Source organism: Acipenser ruthenus, chromosome 23, assembly GCF_902713425.1.
Source record: "Acipenser ruthenus chromosome 23, fAciRut3.2 maternal haplotype, whole genome shotgun sequence".
Lineage (NCBI taxonomy): Eukaryota > Metazoa > Chordata > Actinopteri > Acipenseriformes > Acipenseridae > Acipenser > Acipenser ruthenus.
The window spans coordinates 10,794,692-10,808,443 of NC_081211.1; the positions used below are offsets into that span (position 1 = coordinate 10,794,692).

The 13,752-nt window shown below is 36.0% G+C and overlaps 15 non-coding genes across 15 annotated transcripts; all 15 read right to left on the reverse strand.

Moving 5' to 3' along the window:
* Positions 1–102: 102 nt before the first annotated feature.
* trnak-uuu (transfer RNA lysine (anticodon UUU)) lies at positions 103–175 on the reverse strand. The gene has a single exon. It is a non-coding gene; the product is annotated as a tRNA-Lys (tRNA).
* A 504-nt stretch (positions 176–679) lies between these two features.
* Positions 680–752, reverse strand: trnak-uuu (transfer RNA lysine (anticodon UUU)). The gene has a single exon. It is a non-coding gene; the product is annotated as a tRNA-Lys (tRNA).
* Positions 753–1,023: 271 nt separating this feature from the next.
* On the reverse strand, positions 1,024–1,096 carry trnak-uuu (transfer RNA lysine (anticodon UUU)). The gene has a single exon. It is a non-coding gene; the product is annotated as a tRNA-Lys (tRNA).
* Positions 1,097–2,199: 1,103 nt separating this feature from the next.
* On the reverse strand, positions 2,200–2,272 carry trnak-uuu (transfer RNA lysine (anticodon UUU)). The gene has a single exon. It is a non-coding gene; the product is annotated as a tRNA-Lys (tRNA).
* A 1,266-nt stretch (positions 2,273–3,538) lies between these two features.
* trnak-uuu (transfer RNA lysine (anticodon UUU)) lies at positions 3,539–3,611 on the reverse strand. The gene has a single exon. It is a non-coding gene; the product is annotated as a tRNA-Lys (tRNA).
* A 497-nt stretch (positions 3,612–4,108) lies between these two features.
* trnak-uuu (transfer RNA lysine (anticodon UUU)) lies at positions 4,109–4,181 on the reverse strand. The gene has a single exon. It is a non-coding gene; the product is annotated as a tRNA-Lys (tRNA).
* Positions 4,182–4,456: 275 nt separating this feature from the next.
* trnak-uuu (transfer RNA lysine (anticodon UUU)) lies at positions 4,457–4,529 on the reverse strand. Its single transcript has one exon. It is a non-coding gene; the product is annotated as a tRNA-Lys (tRNA).
* Positions 4,530–5,038: 509 nt separating this feature from the next.
* On the reverse strand, positions 5,039–5,111 carry trnak-uuu (transfer RNA lysine (anticodon UUU)). Its single transcript has one exon. It is a non-coding gene; the product is annotated as a tRNA-Lys (tRNA).
* Positions 5,112–5,653: 542 nt separating this feature from the next.
* On the reverse strand, positions 5,654–5,726 carry trnak-uuu (transfer RNA lysine (anticodon UUU)). Its single transcript has one exon. It is a non-coding gene; the product is annotated as a tRNA-Lys (tRNA).
* Positions 5,727–6,203: 477 nt separating this feature from the next.
* trnak-uuu (transfer RNA lysine (anticodon UUU)) lies at positions 6,204–6,276 on the reverse strand. The gene has a single exon. It is a non-coding gene; the product is annotated as a tRNA-Lys (tRNA).
* Positions 6,277–6,737: 461 nt separating this feature from the next.
* Positions 6,738–6,810, reverse strand: trnak-uuu (transfer RNA lysine (anticodon UUU)). The gene has a single exon. It is a non-coding gene; the product is annotated as a tRNA-Lys (tRNA).
* Positions 6,811–7,664: 854 nt separating this feature from the next.
* On the reverse strand, positions 7,665–7,737 carry trnak-uuu (transfer RNA lysine (anticodon UUU)). The gene has a single exon. It is a non-coding gene; the product is annotated as a tRNA-Lys (tRNA).
* Positions 7,738–8,225: 488 nt separating this feature from the next.
* On the reverse strand, positions 8,226–8,298 carry trnak-uuu (transfer RNA lysine (anticodon UUU)). The gene has a single exon. It is a non-coding gene; the product is annotated as a tRNA-Lys (tRNA).
* Positions 8,299–8,811: 513 nt separating this feature from the next.
* On the reverse strand, positions 8,812–8,884 carry trnak-uuu (transfer RNA lysine (anticodon UUU)). Its single transcript has one exon. It is a non-coding gene; the product is annotated as a tRNA-Lys (tRNA).
* A 2,800-nt stretch (positions 8,885–11,684) lies between these two features.
* Positions 11,685–11,757, reverse strand: trnaq-uug (transfer RNA glutamine (anticodon UUG)). The gene has a single exon. It is a non-coding gene; the product is annotated as a tRNA-Gln (tRNA).
* Positions 11,758–13,752: the final 1,995 nt, after the last annotated feature.

Below are 13,752 nucleotides of genomic sequence, written 5' to 3' on the forward strand. Positions count from 1 at the left end.
GTCGGTGCTCTGACCGCTGTGGACTGGTTTGATTCACTTCCAGGGAAGGTTTTTTTTTTGCATTTTCTCCAACAAAGTGGGGAAGGTTAAAAAAAATAGCCTCGTCCAAACAGGGACTTGAACCCTGGACCCTCAGATTAAAAGTCTGATGCTCTACCGACTGAGCTATCCGGGCTCATTAGATAAAAACTCTTACTTGGGCAGAAAAAAAGATATACAGAAAGAATAAAAAAAGAAAAAAAAGAAAAGAAAGAAAGAAAGAAAGAAAGAAAGAAAGAAAGAAAGAAAGAAAGAAAGAAAAAGAAAAAGATAAAGAAAGAAAAAATCAAATAGCTCAACATTCCGGGTCGTCTAGTGGTTAGCATTCGGTGCTCTAACCTCTGTGGCCTGGTTTGATTCACTTCCAGGGAAGGGTTTTATTTTTGCATTTTTTCCAAAATTGGGAAAGGGTAAAAAAGAAAGAAAGAAAGAAAGAAAGAAAGAAAGAAAGAAAGAAAGAAAGAAAGAAAGAAAAAGAAAAAGATAAAGAAAGAAAAAATCAAACAGCTCAACATTCCGGGTCGTCTAGTGGTTAGCATTCGCTGCTCTGACCGCTGTGGACTGGTTTGATTCACTTCCAGGGAAGGTTTTTTTTTTGCATTTTCTCCAACAAAGTGGGGAAGGTTAAAAAAAATAGTCTCGCCCAAACAGGGACTTGAACCCTGGACCCTCAGATTAAAAGTCTGATGCTCTACCGACTGAGCTATCCGGGCTCATTAAATAAAAACGCTTACTTGGGCAGAAAAAAAGATATACAGAAAGAATAAAAAAAGAAAAAAAAGAAAAGAAAGAAAGAAAGAAAGAAAGAAAGAAAGAAAAAGAAAAAGATAAAGAAAGAAAAAATCAAACAGCTCAACATTCCTGGTTGTCTAGTGGTTAGCATTCGGTGCTCTGACCGCTGTGGACTGGTTTGATTCACTTCCAGTGAAGGTTTTTTTTTTGCATTTTCTCCAACAAAGTGGGGAAGGTTAAAAAAGATAGCCTCGCCCAAACAGGGACTTGAACCCTGGACCCTCAGATTAAAAGTCTGATGCTCTACCGACTGAGCTATCCGGGCTCATTAAATAAAAATGCTTACTTGGGCAGAAAAAAAGATATACAGAAAGAATAAAAAAAGAAAAAAAAGAAAAGAAAGAAAGAAAGAAAGAAAGAAAGAAAGAAAGAAAGAAAGAAAGAAAGAAAGAAAGAAAGAAAGAAAGAAAGAAAGAAAGAAAAAGAAAAAGATAAAGAAAGAAAAAATCAAATAGCTCAACATTCCGGGTCGTCTAGTGGTTAGCATTCGGTGCTCTAACCTCTGTGGCCTGGTTTGATTCAGTTCCAGGGAAGGGTTTTTTTTTTTGCATTTTTTCCAAAATTGGGAAAGGGTAAAAAAGAAAGAAAGAAAGAAAGAAAGAAAGAAAGAAAGAAAGAAAGAAAGAAAGAAAGAGAAAAAGATAAAGAAAGAAAAAATCAAACAGCTCAACATTCCTGGTTGTCTAGTGGTTAGCATTCGGTGCTCTGACCGCTGTGGACTGGTTTGATTCACTTCCAGGGAAGGTTTTTTTTTTGCATTTTCTCCAACAAAGTGGGGAAGGTTAAAAAAAATAGCCTCGCCCAAACAGGGACTTGAACGCTGGACCCTCAGATTAAAAGTCTGATGCTCTACCGACTGAGCAATCCGGGCTCATTAAATAAAAATGCTTACTTGGGCAGAAAAAAAGATATACAGAAAGAATAAAAAAAGAAAAAAAAGAAAAGAAAGAAAGAAAGAAAGAAAGAAAGAAAGAAAGAAAGAAAGAAAGAAAGAAAGAAAGAAAGAAAAAGAAAAAGATAAAGAAAGAAAAAATCAAATAGCTCAACATTCCGGGTCGTCTAGTGGTTAGCATTCGGTGCTCTAACCTCTGTGGCCTGGTTTGATTCAGTTCCAGGGAAGGGTTTTTTTTTTTGCATTTTTTCCAAAATTGGGAAAGGGTAAAAAAGAAAGAAAGAAAGAAAGAAAGAAAGAAAGAAAGAAAGAGAAAAAGATAAAGAAAGAAAAAATCAAACAGCTCAACATTCCTGGTTGTCTAGTGGTTAGCATTCGGTGCTCTGACCGCTGTGGACTGGTTTGATTCACTTCCAGGGAAGGTTTTTTTTTTGCATTTTCTCCAACAAAGTGGGGAAGGTTAAAAAAAATAGCCTCGCCCAAACAGGGACTTGAACCCTGGACCCTCAGATTAAAAGTCTGATGCTCTACCGACTGAGCTATCCCGGCTCATTAAATAAAAATGCTTACTTGGGCAGAAAAAAAGATATACAGAAAGAATAAAGAAAGAAAAAAAAGAAAAGAAAGAAAGAAAGAAAGAAAGAAAGAAAGAAAGAAAGAAAAAGAAAAAGAAAAAGATAAAGAAAGAAAAAATCAAATAGCTCAACATTCTGGGTCGTCTAGTGGTTAGCATTCGGTGCTCTAACCTCTGTGGCCTGGTTTGATTCAGTTCCAGGGAAGGGTTTTTTTTTTTGCATTTTTTCCAAAATTGGGAAAGGGTAAAAAAGAAAGAAAGAAAGAAAGAAAGAAAGAAAGAAAGAAAGAAAGAAAGAAAGAAAGAAAGAAAGAAAGAAAGAAAGAAAGAAAGAAAAAGAAAAAGATAAAGAAAGAAAAAATCAAATAGCTCAACATTCCGGGTCGTCTAGTGGTTAGCATTCGGTGCTCTAACCTCTGTGGCCTGGTTTGATTCAGTTCCAGGGAAGGGTTTTTTTTTTTGCATTTTTTCCAAAATTGGGAAAGGGTAAAAAAGAAAGAAAGAAAGAAAGAAAGAAAGAAAGAAAGAAAGAAAGAAAGAGAAAAAGATAAAGAAAGAAAAAATCAAACAGCTCAACATTCCTGGTTGTCTAGTGGTTAGCATTCGGTGCTCTGACCGCTGTGGACTGGTTTGATTCACTTCCAGGGAAGGTTTTTTTTTTGCATTTTCTCCAACAAAGTGGGGAAGGTTAAAAAAAATAGCCTCGCCCAAACAGGGACTTGAACGCTGGACCCTCAGATTAAAAGTCTGATGCGCTACCGACTGAGCAATCCGGGCTCATTAAATAAAAACGCTTACTTGGGCAGAAAAAAAGATATACAGAAAGAATAAAAAAAGAAAAAAAAGAAAAGAAAGAAAGAAAGAAAGAAAGAAAGAAAAAGAAAAAGATAAAGAAACAAAAAATCAAATAGCTCAACATTCCGGGTCGTCTAGTGGTTAGCATTCGGTGCACTAACCTCTGTGGCCTGGTTTGATTCAGTTCCAGGGAAGGGTTTTATTTTTGCATTTTGTCCAAAATTGGGAAAGGGTAAAAAAGAAAGAAAGAAAGAAAGAAAGAAAGAAAGAAAGAAAGAAAAAGAAAAAGATAAAGAAAGAAAAAATCAAACAGCTCAACATTCCTGGTTGTCTAGTGGTTAGCATTCGGTGCTCTGACCGCTGTGGACTGGTTTGATTCACTTCCAGGGAAGGTTTTTTTTTTGCATTTTCTCCAACAAAGTGGGGAAGGTTAAAAAAAATAGCCTCGCCCAAACAGGGACTTGAACCCTGGACCCTCAGATTAAAAGTCTGATGCTCTACCGACTGAGCTATCCGGGCTCATTAAATAAAAACGCTTACTTGGGCAGAAAAAAAGATATACAGAAAGAATAAAGAAAGAAAAAAAAGAAAAGAAAGAAAGAAAGAAAGAAAGAAAGAAAGAAAGAAAGAAAGAAAGAAAGAAAGAAACAAAAAGAAAAAGATAAAGAAAGAAAAAATCAAATAGCTCAACATTCCGGGTCGTCTAGTGGTTAGCATTCGGTGCTCTAACCTCTGTGGCCTGGTTTGATTCAGTTCCAGAGAAGGGTTTTTTTTTTTGCATTTTTTCCAAAATTGGGAAAGGGTAAAAAAGAAAGAAAGAAAGAAAGAAAGAAAGAAAGAAAGAAAGAAAAAGAAAAAGATAAAGAAAGAAAAAATCAAACATCTCAACATTCCGGGTCGTCTAGTGGTTAGCATTCGCTGCTCTGACCGCTGTGGACTGGTTTGATTCACTTCCAGGGAAGGTTTTTTTTTTGCATTTTCTCCAACAAAGTGGGGAAGGTTAAAAAAAATAGTCTCGCCCAAACAGGGACTTGAACCCTGGACCCTCAGATTAAAAGTCTGATGCTCTACCGACTGAGCTATCCGGGCTCATTAAATAAAAACGCTTACTTGGGCAGAAAAAAAGATATACAGAAAAAATAAAAAAAGAAAAAAAAGAAAAGAAAGAAAGAAAGAAAGAAAGAAAGAAAGAAAGAAAAAGAAAAAGATAAAGAAAGAAAAAATCAAACAGCTCAACATTCCTGGTTGTCTAGTGGTTAGCATTCGGTGCTCTGACCGCTGTGGACTGGTTTGATTCACTTCCAGGGAAGGTTTTTTTTTTGCATTTTCTCCAACAAAGTGGGGAAGGTTAAAAAAAATAGCCTCGCCCAAACAGGGACTTGATCCCTGGACCCTCAGATTAAAAGTCTGATGCTCTACCGACTGAGCTATCCGGGCTCATTAAATAAAAACGCTTACTTGGGCAGAAAAAAAGATATACAGAAAGAATAAAGAAAGAAAAAAAAGAAAAGAAAGAAAGAAAGAAAGAAAGAAAGAAAGAAAGAAAGAAAGAAAGAAAGAAAGAAAGAAAGAAAGAAAGAAAAAGAAAAAGATAAAGAAAGAAAAAATCAAATAGCTCAACATTCCGGGTCGTCTAGTGGTTAGCATTCGGTGCTCTAACCTCTGTGGCCTGGTTTGATTCAGTTCCAGGGAAGGGTTTTTTTTTTTGCATTTTTTCCAAAATTGGGAAAGGGTAAAAAAGAAAGAAAGAAAGAAAGAAAGAAAGAAAGAAAGAAAGAAAGAGAAAAAGATAAAGAAAGAAAAAATCAAACAGCTCAACATTCCTGGTTGTCTAGTGGTTAGCATTCGGTGCTCTGACCGCTGTGGACTGGTTTGATTCACTTCCAGGGAAGGTTTTTTTTTTGCATTTTCTCCAACAAAGTGGGGAAGGTTAAAAAAAATAGCCTCGCCCAAACAGGGACTTGAACCCTGGACCCTCAGATTAAAAGTCTGATGCTCTACCGACTGAGCTATCCCGGCTCATTAAATAAAAACGCTTACTTGGGCAGAAAAAAAGATATACAGAAAGAATAAAGAAAGAAAAAAAAGAAAAGAAAGAAAGAAAGAAAGAAAGAAAGAAAGAAAGAAAGAAAGAAAGAAAGAAAGAAAGAAAGAAAGAAAGAAAGAAAGAAAGAAAGAAAAAGAAAAAGATAAAGAAAGAAAAAATCAAATAGCTCAACATTCCGGGTCGTCTAGTGGTTAGCATTCGGTGCTCTAACCTCTGTGGCCTGGTTTGATTCAGTTCCAGGGAAGGGTTTTTTTTTGTTGCATTTTTTCCAAAATTGGGAAAGGATAAAAAAGAAAGAAAGAAAGAAAGAAAGAAAGAAAGAAAGAAAGAAAGAAAGAAAGAAAGAAAGAGAAAAAGATAAAGAAAGAAAAAATCAAACAGCTCAACATTCCTGGTTGTCTAGTGGTTAGCATTCGGTGCTCTGACCGCTGTGGACTGGTTTGATTCACTTCCAGGGAAGGTTTTTTTTTTGCATTTTCTCCAACAAAGTGGGGAAGGTTAAAAAAAATAGCCTCGCCCAAACAGGGACTTGAACCCTGGACCCTCAGATTAAAAGTCTGATGCTCTACCGACTGAGCTATCCGGGCTCATTAAATAAAAAACGCTTACTTGGGCAGAAAAAAAGATATACAGAAAGAATAAAAAAAGAAAAAAAAGAAAAGAAAGAAAGAAAGAAAGAAAGAAAGAAAGAAAGAAAAAGAAAAAGTTAAAGAAACAAAAAATCAAATAGCTCAACATTCCGGGTCGTCTAGTGGTTAGCATTCGGTGCTCTAACCTCTGTGGCCTGGTTTGATTCACTTCCAGGGAAGGGTTTTATTTTTGCATTTTTTCCAAAATTGGGTAAGGGTAAAAAAGAAAGAAAGAAAGAAAGAAAGAAAGAAAGAAAGAAAGAAAGAAAAAGAAAAAGATAAAGAAAGAAAAAATCAAACAGCTCAACATTCCTGGTTGTCTAGTGGTTAGCATTCGGTGCTCTGACCGCTGTGGACTGGTTTGATTCACTTCCAGGGAAGGTTTTTTTTTTGCATTTTCTCCAACAAAGTGGGGAAGGTTAAAAAAAATAGCCTCGCCCAAACAGGGACTTGATCCCTGGACCCTCAGATTAAAAGTCTGATGCTCTACCGACTGAGCTATCCGGGCTCATTAAATAAAAATGCTTACTTGGGCAGAAAAAAAGATATACAGAAAGAATAAAAAAAGAAAAAAAAGAAAAGAAAGAAAGAAAGAAAGAAAGAAAGAAAGAAAGAAAGAAAGAAAAAGAAAAAGATAAAGAAAGAAAAAATCAAATAGCTCAACATTCCGGGTCGTCTAGTGGTTAGCATTCGGTGCTCTAACCTCTGTGGCCTGGTTTGATTCACTTCCAGGGAAGGGTTTTATTTTTGCATTTTTTCCAAAATTGGGAAAGGGTAAAAAATAAAGAAAGAAAGATAGAAAGAAAGAAAAAGATAAAGAAAGAAAAAATCAAACAGCTCAACATTCCTGGTTGTCTAGTGGTTAGCATTCGGTGCTCTGACCGCTGTGGACTGGTTTGATTCACTTCCAGGGAAGGTTTTTTTTTGCATTTTCTCCAACAAAGTGGGGAAGGTTAAAAAAAATAGCCTCGCCCAAACAGGGACTTGAACCCTGGACCCTCAGATTAAAAGTCTGATGCTCTACCGACTGAGCTATCCGGGCTCATTAGATAAAAACTCTTACTTGGGCAGAAAAAAAGATATACAGAAAGAATAAAGAAAGAAAAAAAAGAAAAGAAAGAAAGAAAGAAAGAAAGAAAGAAAGAAAGAAAGAAAGAAAGAAAGAAAGAAAGAAAAAGAAAAAGATAAAGAAAGAAAAAATCAAATAGCTCAACATTCCGGGTCGTCTAGTGGTTAGCATTCGGTGCTCTAACCTCTGTGGCCTGGTTTGATTCAGTTCCAGGGAAGGGTTTTTTTTTTTGCATTTTTTCCAAAATTGGGAAAGGGTAAAAAAGAAAGAAAGAAAGAAAGAAAGAAAGAAAGAAAGAAAGAGAAAAAGATAAAGAAAGAAAAAATCAAACAGCTCAACATTCCTGGTTGTCTAGTGGTTAGCATTCGGTGCTCTGACCGCTGTGGACTGGTTTGATTCACTTCCAGGGAAGGTTTTTTTTTTGCATTTTCTCCAACAAAGTGGGGAAGGTTAAAAAAAATAGCCTCGCCCAAACAGGACCTTGAACCCTGGACCCTCAGATTAAAAGTCTGATGCTCTACCGACTGAGCTATCCGGGCTCATTAAATAAAAACGCTTACTTGGGCAGAAAAAAAGATATACAGAAAGAATAAAGAAAGAAAAAAAAGAAAAGAAAGAAAGAAAGAAAGAAAGAAAGAAAGAAAGAAAGAAAGAAAAAGAAAAAGAAAAAGATAAAGAAAGAAAAAATCAAACAGCTCAACATTCCTGGTTGTCTAGTGGTTAGCATTCGGTGCTCTGACCGCTGTGGACTGGTTTGATTCACTTCCAGGGAAGGTTTTTTTTTGCATTTTCTCCAACAAAGTGGGGAAGGTTAAAAAAAATAGCCTCGCCCAAACAGGGACTTGAACCCTGGACCCTCAGATTAAAAGTCTGATGCTCTACCGACTGAGCTATCCGGGCTCATTAAATAAAAAACGCTTACTTGGGCAGAAAAAAAGATATACAGAAAGAATAAAAAAAGAAAAAAAAGAAAAGAAAGAAAGAAAGAAAGAAAGAAAGAAAAAGATAAAGAAACAAAAAATCAAATAGCTCAACATTCCGGGTCGTCTAGTGGTTAGCATTCGGTGCTCTAACCTCTGTGGCCTGGTTTGATTCAGTTCCAGGGAAGGGTTTTATTTTTGCATTTTGTCCAAAATTGGGAAAGGGTAAAAAAGAAAGAAAGAAAGAAAGAAAGAAAGAAAGAAAGAAAGAAAGAAAGAAAGAAAGAAAGAAAGAAAGAAAAAGAAAAAGGATAAAGAAAGAAAAAATCAAACAGCTCAACATTCCTGGTTGTCTAGTGGTTAGCATTCGGTGCTCTGACCGCTGTGGACTGGTTTGATTCACTTCCAGGGAAGGTTTTTTTTTTGCATTTTCTCCAACAAAGTGGGGAAGGTTAAAAAAAATAGCCTCGCCCAAACAGGGACTTGAACCCTGGACCCTCAGATTAAAAGTCTGATGCTCTACCGACTGAGCTATCCCGGCTCATTAAATAAAAACGCTTACTTGGGCAGAAAAAAAGATATACAGAAAGAATAAAGAAAGAAAAAAAAGAAAAGAAAGAAAGAAAGAAAGAAAGAAAGAAAGAAAGAAAGAAAGAAAGAAAGAAAGAAAGAAAAAGAAAAAGATAAAGAAAGAAAAAATCAAATAGCTCAACATTCCGGGTCGTCTAGTGGTTAGCATTCGGTGCTCTAACCTCTGTGGCCTGGTTTGATTCAGTTCCAGGGAAGGGTTTTTTTTTTTGCATTTTTTCCAAAATTGGGAAAGGGTAAAAAAGAAAGAAAGAAAGAAAGAAAGAAAGAAAGAAAGAAAGAAAGAAAGAAAGAAAGAAAGAGAAAAAGATAAAGAAAGAAAAAATCAAACAGCTCAACATTCCTGGTTGTCTAGTGGTTAGCATTCGGTGCTCTGACCGCTGTGGACTGGTTTGATTCACTTCCAGGGAAGGTTTTTTTTTTGCATTTTCTCCAACAAAGTGGGGAAGGTTAAAAAAAATAGCCTCGCCCAAACAGGGACTTGAACCCTGGACCCTCAGATTAAAAGTCTGATGCTCTACCGACTGAGCTATCCGGGCTCATTAAATAAAAACGCTTACTTGGGCAGAAAAAAAGATATACAGAAAGAATAAAGAAAGAAAAAAAAGAAAAGAAAAAAAGAAAGAAAGAAAGAAAGAAAGAAAGAAAGAAAGAAAAAGAAAAAGATAAAGAAAGAAAAAATCAAATAGCTCAACATTCCGGGTCGTCTAGTGGTTAGCATTCGGTGCTCTAACCTCTGTGGCCTGGTTTGATTCAGTTCCAGGGAAGGGTTTTTTTTTTTGCATTTTTTCCAAAATTGGGAAAGGGTAAAAAAGAAAGAAAGAAAGAAAGAAAGAAAGAAAGAAAGAAAGAAAGAAAGAAAGAGAAAAAGATAAAGAAAGAAAAAATCAAACAGCTCAACATTCCTGGTTGTCTAGTGGTTAGCATTCGGTGCTCTGACCGCTGTGGACTGGTTTGATTCACTTCCAGGGAAGGTTTTTTTTTTGCATTTTCTCCAACAAAGTGGGGAAGGTTAAAAAAAATAGCCTCGCCCAAACAGGGACTTGAACGCTGGACCCTCAGATTAAAAGTCTGATGCTCTACCGACTGAGCAATCCGGGCTCATTAAATAAAAACGCTTACTTGGGCAGAAAAAAAGATATACAGAAAGAATAAAAAAAGAAAAAAAAGAAAAGAAAGAAAGAAAGAAAGAAAGAAAGAAAGAAAGAAAGAAAGAAAGAAAGAAAAAGAAAAAGATAAAGAAAGAAAAAATCAAATAGCTCAACATTCCGGGTCGTCTAGTGGTTAGCATTCGGTGCTCTAACCTCTGTGGCCTGGTTTGATTCAGTTCCAGGGAAGGGTTTTTTTTTTTGCATTTTTTCCAAAATTGGGAAAGGGTAAAAAAGAAAGAAAGAAAGAAAGAAAGAAAGAAAGAAAGAAAGAAAGAAAGAGAAAAAGATAAAGAAAGAAAAAATCAAACAGCTCAACATTCCTGGTTGTCTAGTGGTTAGCATTCGGTGCTCTGACCGCTGTGGACTGGTTTGATTCACTTCCAGGGAAGGTTTTTTTTTTGCATTTTCTCCAACAAAGTGGGGAAGGTTAAAAAAAATAGCCTCGCCCAAACAGGGACTTGAACGCTGGACCCTCAGATTAAAAGTCTGATGCTCTACCGACTGAGCAATCCGGGCTCATTAAATAAAAACGCTTACTTGGGCAGAAAAAAAGATATACAGAAAGAATAAAAAAAGAAAAAAAAGAAAAGAAAGAAAGAAAGAAAGAAAGAAAGAAAGAAAGAAAGAAAGAAAGAAAGAAAGAAAAAGAAAAAGATAAAGAAAGAAAAAATCAAATAGCTCAACATTCCGGGTCGTCTAGTGGTTAGCATTCGGTGCTCTAACCTCTGTGGCCTGGTTTGATTCAGTTCCAGGGAAGGGTTTTTTTTTTTGCATTTTTTCCAAAATTGGGAAAGGGTAAAAAAGAAAGAAAGAAAGAAAGAAAGAAAGAAAGAAAGAAAGAAAGAAAGAAAGAAAGAGAAAAAGATAAAGAAAGAAAAAATCAAACAGCTCAACATTCCTGGTTGTCTAGTGGTTAGCATTCGGTGCTCTGACCGCTGTGGACTGGTTTGATTCACTTCCAGGGAAGGTTTTTTTTTTGCATTTTCTCCAACAAAGTGGGGAAGGTTAAAAAAAATAGCCTCGCCCAAACAGGGACTTGAACGCTGGACCCTCAGATTAAAAGTCTGATGCTCTACCGACTGAGCAATCCGGGCTCATTAAATAAAAACGCTTACTTGGGCAGAAAAAAAGATATACAGAAAGAATAAAGAAAGAAAAAAAAGAAAAGAAAGAAAGAAAGAAAGAAAGAAAGAAAGAAAGAAAGAAAGAAAGAAAGAAAGAAAGAAAGAAAGAAAAAGAAAAAGATAAAGAAAGAAAAAATCAAATAGCTCAACATTCCGGGTCGTCTAGTGGTTAGCATTCGGTGCTCTAACCTCTGTGGCCTGGTTTGATTCAGTTCCAGGGAAGGGTTTTTTTTTTGCATTTTTTCCAAAATTGGGAAAGGGTAAAAAAGAAAGAAAGAAAGAAAGAAAGAAAGAAAGAAAGAGAAAAAGATAAAGAAAGAAAAAATCAAACAGCTCAACATTCCTGGTTGTCTAGTGGTTAGCATTCGGTGCTCTGACCGCTGTGGACTGGTTTGATTCACTTCCAGGGAAGTTTTTTTTTTTGCATTTTCTCCAACAAAGTGGGGAAGGTTAAAAAAAATAGCCTCGCCCAAACAGGACCTTGAACCCTGGACCCTCAGATTAAAAGTCTGATGCTCTACCGACTGAGCTATCCGGGCTCATTAAATAAAAACGCTTACTTGGGCAGAAAAAAAGATATACAGAAAGAATAAAGAAAGAAAAAAAAGAAAAGAAAGAAAGAAAGAAAGAAAGAAAGAAAGAAAGAAAGAAAGAAAGAAAGAAAGAAAGAAAGAAAGAAAGAAAGAAAGAAAGAAAAAGAAAAAGTTAAAGAAAGAAAAAATCAAATAGCTCAACATTCCGGGTCGTCTAGTGGTTAGCATTCGGTGCTCTAACCTCTGTGGCCTGGTTTGATTCAGTTCCAGGGAAGGGTTTTTTTTTTGGCATTTTTTCCAAAATTGGGAAAGGGTAAAAAAGAAAGAAAGAAAGAAAGAAAGAAAGAAAGAAAGAAAAAAAGAAAGAGAAAAAGATAAAGAAAGAAAAAATCAAACAGCTCAACATTCCTGGTTGTCTAGTGGTTAGCATTCGGTGCTCTGACCGCTGTGGACTGGTTTGATTCACTTCCAGGGAAGGTTTTTTTTTTGCATTTTCTCCAACAAAGTGGGGAAGGTTAAAAAAAATAGCCTCGCCCAAACAGGGACTTGAACCCTGGACCCTCAGATTCAAAGTCTGATGCTCTACCGACTGAGCTATCCGGGCTCATTAAATAAAAACGCTTACTTGGGCAGAAAAAAAGATATACAGAAAGAATAAAGAAAGAAAAAAAAGAAAAGAAAGAAAGAAAGAAAGAAAGAAAGAAAGAAAGAAAGAAAGAAAGAAAGAAAGAAAGAAAAAGAAAAAGATAAAGAAAGAAAAAATCAAATAGCTCAACATTCCGGGTCGTCTAGTGGTTAGCATTCGGTGCTCTAACCTCTGTGGCCTGGTTTGATTCAGTTCCAGGGAAGGGTTTTTTTTTTTGCATTTTTTCCAAAATTGGGAAAGGGTAAAAAAGAAAGAAAGAAAGAAAGAAAGAAAGAAAGAAAGAGAAAAAGATAAAGAAAGAAAAAATCAAACAGCTCAACATTCCTGGTTGTCTAGTGGTTAGCATTCGGTGCTCTGACCGCTGTGGACTGGTTTGATTCACTTCCAGGGAAGGTTTTTTTTTTGCATTTTCTCCAACAAAGTGGGGAAGGTTAAAAAAAATAGCCTCGCCCAAACAGGACCTTGAACCCTGGACCCTCAGATTAAAAGTCTGATGCTCTACCGACTGAGCTATCCAGGCTCATTAAATAAAAACGCTTACTTGGGCAGAAAAAAAGATATACAGAAAGAATAAAGAAAGAAAAAAAAGAAAAGAAAGAAAGAAAGAAAGAAAGAAAGAAAGAAAGAAAGAAAGAAAGAAAGAAAGAAAAAGAAAAAGATAAAGAAAGAAAAAATCAAATAGCTCAACATTCCGGGTCGTCTAGTGGTTAGCATTCGGTGCTCTAACCTCTGTGGCCTGGTTTGATTCAGTTCCAGGGAAGGGTTTTTTTTTTTGCATTTTTTCCAAAATTGGGAAAGGGTAAAAAAGAAAGAAAGAAAGAAAGAAAGAAAGAAAGAAAGAGAAAAAGATAAAGAAAGAAAAAATCAAACAGCTCAACATTCCTGGTTGTCTAGTGGTTAGCATTCGGTGCTCTGACCGCTGTGGACTGGTTTGATTCACTTCCAGGGAAGGTTTTTTTTTTGCATTTTCTCCAACAAAGTGGGGAAGGTTAAAAAAAATAGCCTCGCCCAAACAGGGACTTGAACCCTGGACCCTCAGATTAAAAGTCTGATGCTCTACAGACTGAGCTATCCGGGCTCATTAAATAAAAACGCTTACTTGGGCAGAAAAAAAGATATACAGAAAGAATAAAGAAAGAAAAAAAAGAAAAGAAAGAAAGAAAGAAAGAAAGAAAGAAAGAAAGAAAGAAAGAAAAAGAAAAAGATAAAGAAAGAAAAAATCAAATAGCTCAACATTCCGGGTCGTCTAGTGGTTAGCATTCGGTGCTCTAACCTCTGTGGCCTGGTTTGATTCACTTCCAGGGAAGGGTTTTATTTTTGCATTTTTTCCAAAATTGGGTAAGGGTAAAAAAGAAAGAAAGAAAGAAAGAAAGAAAGAAAGAAAGAAAGAAAGAAAGAAAGAAAGAAAGAAAGAAAGAAAGAAAAAGAAAAAGATAAAGAAAGAAAAAATCAAACAGCTCAACATTCCTGGTTGTCTAGTGGTTAGCATTCGGTGCTCTGACCGCTGTGGACTGGTTTGATTCACTTCCAGGGAAGGTTTTTTTTTTGCATTTTCTCCAACAAAGTGGGGAAGGTTAAAAAAAATAGCCTCGCCCAAACAGGGACTTGATCCCTGGACTCTCAGATTAAAAGTCTGATGCTCTACCGACTGAGCTATCCGGGCTCATTAAATAAAAATGCTTACTTGGGTAGAAAAAAAGATATACAGAAAGAATAAAAAAAGAAAAAAAAGAAAAGAAAGAAAGAAAGAAAGAAAGAAAGAAAGAAAGAAAGAAAAAGAAAAAGATAAAGAAACAAAAAATCAAATAGCTCAACATTCCGGGTCGTCTAGTGGTTAGCATTCGGTGCTCTAACCTCTGTGGCCTGGTTTGATTCACTTCCAGGGAAGGGTTTTATTTTTGCATTTTTTCCAAAATTGGGAAAGGGTAAAAAATAAAGAAAGAAAGATAGAAA